The sequence below is a fragment of the Myotis davidii genome, unplaced genomic scaffold, assembly GCF_000327345.1.
Source record: "Myotis davidii unplaced genomic scaffold, ASM32734v1 scaffold1286, whole genome shotgun sequence".
Taxonomy (NCBI): domain Eukaryota; kingdom Metazoa; phylum Chordata; class Mammalia; order Chiroptera; family Vespertilionidae; genus Myotis; species Myotis davidii.
Genome location: NW_006296619.1, coordinates 754,610 through 760,996, shown reverse-complemented (window position 1 = coordinate 760,996; position 6,387 = coordinate 754,610).

The following is a 6,387-nucleotide window of genomic DNA, read 5'->3' as shown; positions in this document are numbered from 1 at the left end:
TATTCAGAGCTTTCTGAAAATCTTACAAGAGTTGGAAGCCTCTTTTTAGATATTTTATCCTTTATATTTTTTATTTTTAAATTATAGTTGCCATACAATATTATATTAGTTCCATGTGTACAACCTAGTGATTAGACATGATTAGACATTTATATGCCTTACAAAGTGATCACCTGATAAGTCTAGTAACCATCTGTCACCATAGTACACATACAGTATTATTGACTCTATTCCCTATGCTAGACATGATATCCCTGTGAATTACTTTATAAATGGCAGTTTGTACTTCTTGGTCCCCTTCCCCTTTTATGCCCATCTTCTCACTCCCTCTCCTCTGGCAACTGTTCCTCAGGCAACAAACCATCAGCTTGTTCTTGGTATCTATGAGCTTGTTTCTGTTTTGTTTTGTTTGCCTCTTAGTCCAATCTTATAGCTAATACTATAACCAGACAAAAGGGGGCTGGAGTGAATCTTTTCTTTTTTAAGTCTGTAAACTATCTTTTTTTTTAATTGAAATATTTTTGCCACATGACATGTGTAAGTTTATATGTATAACATGTTGACTTGGTATGATTACATATTGCAAGATGATTGCCATTGTGTTGGAAATGATTAAGTTCTAGTCTGTTAGCAAGTTTGATGTGAGACGGGCTAAAGGCAGGTGTATTTAATCTGCTGGAAAGCAGGACATCCTCAGGCAAGAGTGTTCAGGGAAGCAGCCCTTGGGGAGCTGGGAAAGGGACAATGATGCTTTTTACCGAAATAACGTAAGTTCAACCAGGCTTGCTCTCCCTTTGGCATGCTGTACAAAGAAGCAACTGGAAAGTAGGAAAGATTATCTTTTTTTTATCATGTTCCTTCTTATATGTATCAAAACTCATACTGAGCAATGAGTTCTGGGTTGCAAAAGAGGCTTTATTTTTAGCACCTGTATGAGGAAAGATTTTCTTACTGTTGATATCATGGAGCCATATTATAATTTAACCAATCCCTACTTATTAGCCATATAAGAATTTTTACCCAAATTTTTCTTTAAGAGAAAGAATGCCTGTGCAATCCTGGATGAGTTCATTAATCTCCTTATGCCTCAGTTCTCTCATCTGTAAAATGGGGCTAATGGTGCTAACGCATTCAGTTGCCTGGTGCATGGTAAAAACTTGCTACATTTACTGCTATTATTATCACTTAAGAGTATTACATTTTCAGTGCCCAGTGCAACACTCAGAGGCTTGCTAAAATTCTCAGCTAAAAAGTGAATAAGACTATATCAACCCCTTAGGTATGCTGACCATAATGTCATTTAAGGAAAAGGCCAGGTATCATCTATTAATTGTTATGCAACAGGCAAGGCACAAACAATGATGGCACAAACAGCAAAAAAAATCAATAAAATATATTTTTAAAAAACTTGCTACATTTACTACTATTATTATCACTTAAGAGTATTACATTTTTCAGTGCCCAATGCAACACTCAGAGGCTTGCTAAAATTCTCAGCTAAAAAGTGAATAAGACGATATCAACCCCTTAGATATACTCACCATAATGTCATTTAAGAAAAAGGCCAGGTATCATCTATTAATTGTTATGCAACAGGCAAGGCACAAACAATGATGGCACAAACAGCAAGCTGTGACATGCTCTTGCAGATCCTCTACCACTAAGACCTGCTGGCAAGGACTGGACACTCCTTGGAGTGAGGTGTGATCTGTGCCTCACCATTAATGCCACTCTAAATGTTCTGAATATGATTTTTCCCTTCCTTGTATGATTTCTTTTAAATGGGTTCCCATACATGGAAACACTGAGTAAGAGGGGGAATATGAAGAATGTACTGGTTTTATATAGATAGTTAGAATGCCCTCCACAGAGTTGCCCAGTGAGTGAGTGTATCAGTTTTCCTGCTCCTTCCCCATCCTCAGTTGACCCCTTGTACTGTGCACCACGCTGTACAGTAAACACATATGTGTGGCTGGCACAGACAGGAGGTGAAGGGAGACCCTGATGCTCCCACTTCCAAATACATGACATACCAGGAGGTGTTCAAATCGAGGGGAAGAAGACTTGTGCGATGTGTATAGTGTGCAAAAGGCAAAAGAGTCATCAGAAAATGAAGGAAATTCTGACTCATGCTACAGTGAATGAGCTTTGAAGACATTATGCTAAGTGAAATAAGCCAGACACAAAATGGCAAACGCTATATGATCTCATTTATCTGAGATATCTAAAGTAGCTAAGTAAAGTAGAATGGTGGTAGCCAGTCACTGGAAGGAGGGGAAACTGAGGAGGTGTTGTTTAATGGGTGTACAGTTTCAATTGTACAAGATGAAAATGTTTTGGAAATGGATAGTGGCAATGGTGGCACGACAATGTTAATATTCTTAATGCCACTGAACTGTGCACTTTAAAATGGTTACTAACGGTAAGTTTTATTATGTTACTAGAGGCCCGATGCACAAAATTCGTGCAAGAGTAGGCCTTCCTTCCCCCAGCTGCCAGCACCGGCTTCCCTCTGGCACTCGGGATCCAGGCTTCCCTCACAGCCCCAGCTTCGTCCAGGACTTTTGGTCTAATTAGCATATTACACTTTTATTATTATAGATGTGTCTTTTTAACCACAATTGGAGGGGAGGAGAGTCATTCAGTTTCACAAAACAGCCTGGAAGGTGATGTGTCTGTGTGGAACCGAAGCACCCACCCTAATTGACACCCTTAGCTTGCAGGTGTTCATGGATCATTGGAAGAAGCTGGCTGGCTGTCTCCAGTGCCTCTTAAACTGGGCATATGAGCAGGAAATTAAACAGTCAATTATGTTCATACTTGCTTATGAAGGCTTAATAACATTCCTTTCACTTTTCTTGTGGATTTTAATAGATAATCAAAGGAAGTGTTTTATTTAAAAAAAAAAAAAAAAAAAAAAGCCTGGAGAAGGAAGTGGCTGGGACAGGCAACAACTGCGGTCTGCACTGCCCTCTGCTGGTAGGTGATGCCAACATAGAGAGAAGTGCTCCCTGCGTTCAGAATAAAATCTGCTCACCACTAGGGGAGTCTTTTACTTTATAGGCACTCAGCTTTTAAAACAGAAAGAAAGTATACTCCTGGCATAAGAACAATTGTGGTTAAATGTCTACACCATAAACCAAGAAGGTGAAAAGCCTCCCCCTCCTTCACTTTTCCCCCTTACACTGCCCCCGTGGTTCTACCTCCATATCCCCTTCCACCATATCGCAGCTTCTACCAGGTAAGCCATAACCTGGTGAGTTCAAAGGGTGATGATTTCCTCCCAGGACAGTGGTTTTATCTCTATCGGCAATGCACTTGATCTACTGGGGGATGGGTGGACTCTATCAAATTCTTCTGACCCTTGGTGAAAAATTACTTTTTTCCCTAAATTTCTGGTCTCACCTAAAAAGGCTGGCTGGCTCTGGAAAAGGTTGCGTTCCAGAAAAAGGAGGAAGATTCCATTCCGGAAGTTGAACGCCTTCCATTTGACTTCAGCAGGGAACTGGGTGATTTCTACTTCCAGCTGTGGGGAGGAGGAGGGAGTTGAGTGGGATCATGTAAGAAGCTTTATCGAGGGGTAGTTTTTGAGATAAGCCTTGAAAGTGAGTATTTGGTCATCTATTGCTATATAACAAGCCACCACAAAACTTAGTGGCTTAAAACAACTTCTTATCCCTCACTATTCTGTGGTTTGACTGCTCCATGGGATGTTGGCCAGGAGGGAGCTCTGTTGGGCAGGATGTCTATGGCGTCTCTCTTACATTTCCTGTCTAAAGATGGCATGAAGGCTGGGTTAAGCTAGGAAGCTGACAGACCTGGGCCCTCTGTCTCTCCAAATAAGTCTCACAGTGTCTCCTTTCCAATACAACCTGTTGAAGAGACAGAGAGAACACCATCTCAGCAGAGATTTGGTAGTGTCTTGGAGGAGGAAAGGCAAAGTTAGAACTCATTGAGAACTGGATGCTTGGTTTCAGGCAGGTCCCTTACTAGAGAGACGAGAGGCTCTTGATTAGACCAGGTAAAGATCACAACACAACTATCTAAGGTTAACATATGGCCCTCCAGCAAATATCTGGTCAGTTCAGAGATGCAAGATGTAGGCTCCGAACTGTCACAGTTTCACATCTGACACATGGAATTGGTTAAAGTGAGCCACAGAGGCAGACTTAATTCCCTGAGGAATGGGACCTCACAGGGGCAGGAATCCTTGGAGGGGTGATTAATTGGGGACCACCCTTGGAGAATGGTTACAACAATGGGTAAGAAAAAGATGCTGACATGTAGATAGCTGGGCAGAGAGAAAGGCCTGAATAAAGCATATTGTTGGCCAAAAAAAAAAAAAAATACAAGAGATAGGGCTTGTTTAAATTATACAGTGTGAAAAGAAGAGTAAATGGACCCTCTGGTTTCAAAAGTGAGACGACAGTGAGAAGGTTGGGACCTTGAATGTCAGGCTTAGCAATTTGAATTTAATTTCATCCGGTAGTTGTCAAATTTAACTAAGCCACAGAACCTCCTGGGGACTGTGGAATACCAGCTCCCCCAAACTCATCAATACAACCTGTTGATGAGACAGAAAGAACACCATCTCAGCAGAGATTTGGTAGTGTCTTGGATGGGGAGCGGGCCTGGCCCGTGGGCCATATGAGGCCGGTGAAATCATTTGGTCTGGCCCTACCAAGACATTAGGGGCGAGTTAATTAAATGTTTGACCAAATAAAGCAGGCTAATTTTTAAGTTGATGATTTTGTACGGCCCAAGAATAACATTATAAATATCTAAATGGCCTTTGACAGAAAAAACTTTCCCCACTCCTGTTAAGGGCCCATTCATCTTCCTAAAAAATCATTTATTCTCCTTTACAAGGTCTACACACTCCCCATTCCTTTCCCTAATAACATGGTACTTAAGACTAGATTCTAAAGCCACCTCTGAGTTATTCATTTTTCCCTGGGTATCTCCCATGTATATCTGTTCTAGCTTCTGTTTTTCTCTTGGGGGGTCTCAGTTAAGAACTCAGGATAGAGGGAATTTCTTTTTCATCCCCTACAAAGCAGTGAACCACTGTAGGCTTTGTGTCTTCGTGTCTGCCTGGATCCTAGCTGTGCTTTGGGAGACGCGGACACCTGTGCGGGGAACCCAACAATCATCCAAACAAGATAGAACGGTGGTATAAACTATGAGTTTGAGGACATGGGTTAATTCCATGATGCTGGCCAAGGCCTCTCCGTTCTCCATTTTCCTCATCTCTTTCATGACCCTGGGTCTTCTCCAAGCTACGCAGCAGAGAACACGTGTCTCCATGGCCAGGAAAAACTTTCCCCACTCCTGTTAAGGGCCCATTCCTTCATCTTCCTAAAAAATCATTTATTCTCCCTTACAACGTCTACACACTCCCCATTCCTTTCCCTAGTAACATGGTACTTAAGACTAGATTCTAAAGCCACCTCTGAGTTATTCATTTTTCCCTGGGTATCTCCCATGTATATCTGTTCTAGCTTCTGTTTTTCTCTTGGGGGGTCTCAGTTAAGAACTCAGGATAGAGGGAATTTCTTTTTCATCCCCTACAAAGCAGTGAACCACTGTAGGCTTTGTGTCTTCGTGTCTGCCTGGATCCTAGCTGTGCTTTGGGAGACGCGGACACCTGTGCGGGGAACCCAGCAATCATCCAAACAAGATAGAATGGCGGTATAAACTGTGAGTTGGAGGACATGGGTTAATTCCATGATGCTGGGCAAGGCCTCTCTGTTCTCCATGTTCCTCATCTCTTTGTATTTTTTTATATATTTTATTGATTTTTTACAGAGAGAAAGGGAGAGAGATAGAGAGTTAGAAACATCAATGAGAGGGAAACATAGATCAGCTGCCTGCTGCACACTCCCCACTGGGGATGTGCATGCAACCAAGGTACATGCCCTTGACCGGAGTCGAACTCGGGACCCTTGACTCTGCAGGCCGGCGCTCTATCTGCTGAGCCAAGCCGGTTAGGGCTTTCCTCATCTCTTTGATGACCCTTGGTCTTCTCCACGCTACGCAGCAGAGAACACCTGTCTCCATGGCCAGAGAAGGCAGAGCCAGGAGAAATCCTTGAGGAAACACATCACAGGAAAGGCAGGGAGGCCGCAGGAAGCAGGGATTCCCAGGTGCCTTTGGAAGGAGGGGAGGGGGAACTGGAAGCTTCTTGAGCCTACAGGCTCCTTAGTCAGTGACTCATAGGTGTGCATGGCAAGGTGGGAGTGGGGGTGCATATAGAGGGAAGAGGAATGATTTAGAGGTTCAACCCAGAATCTGCATCAACTTGCATTCAGAGTGAGAAAGGCCATAATTTAGGACCCCTGGGCCACCCCTGACTTAAACTATCAGCTCACTGGACTAGAAGCCCAC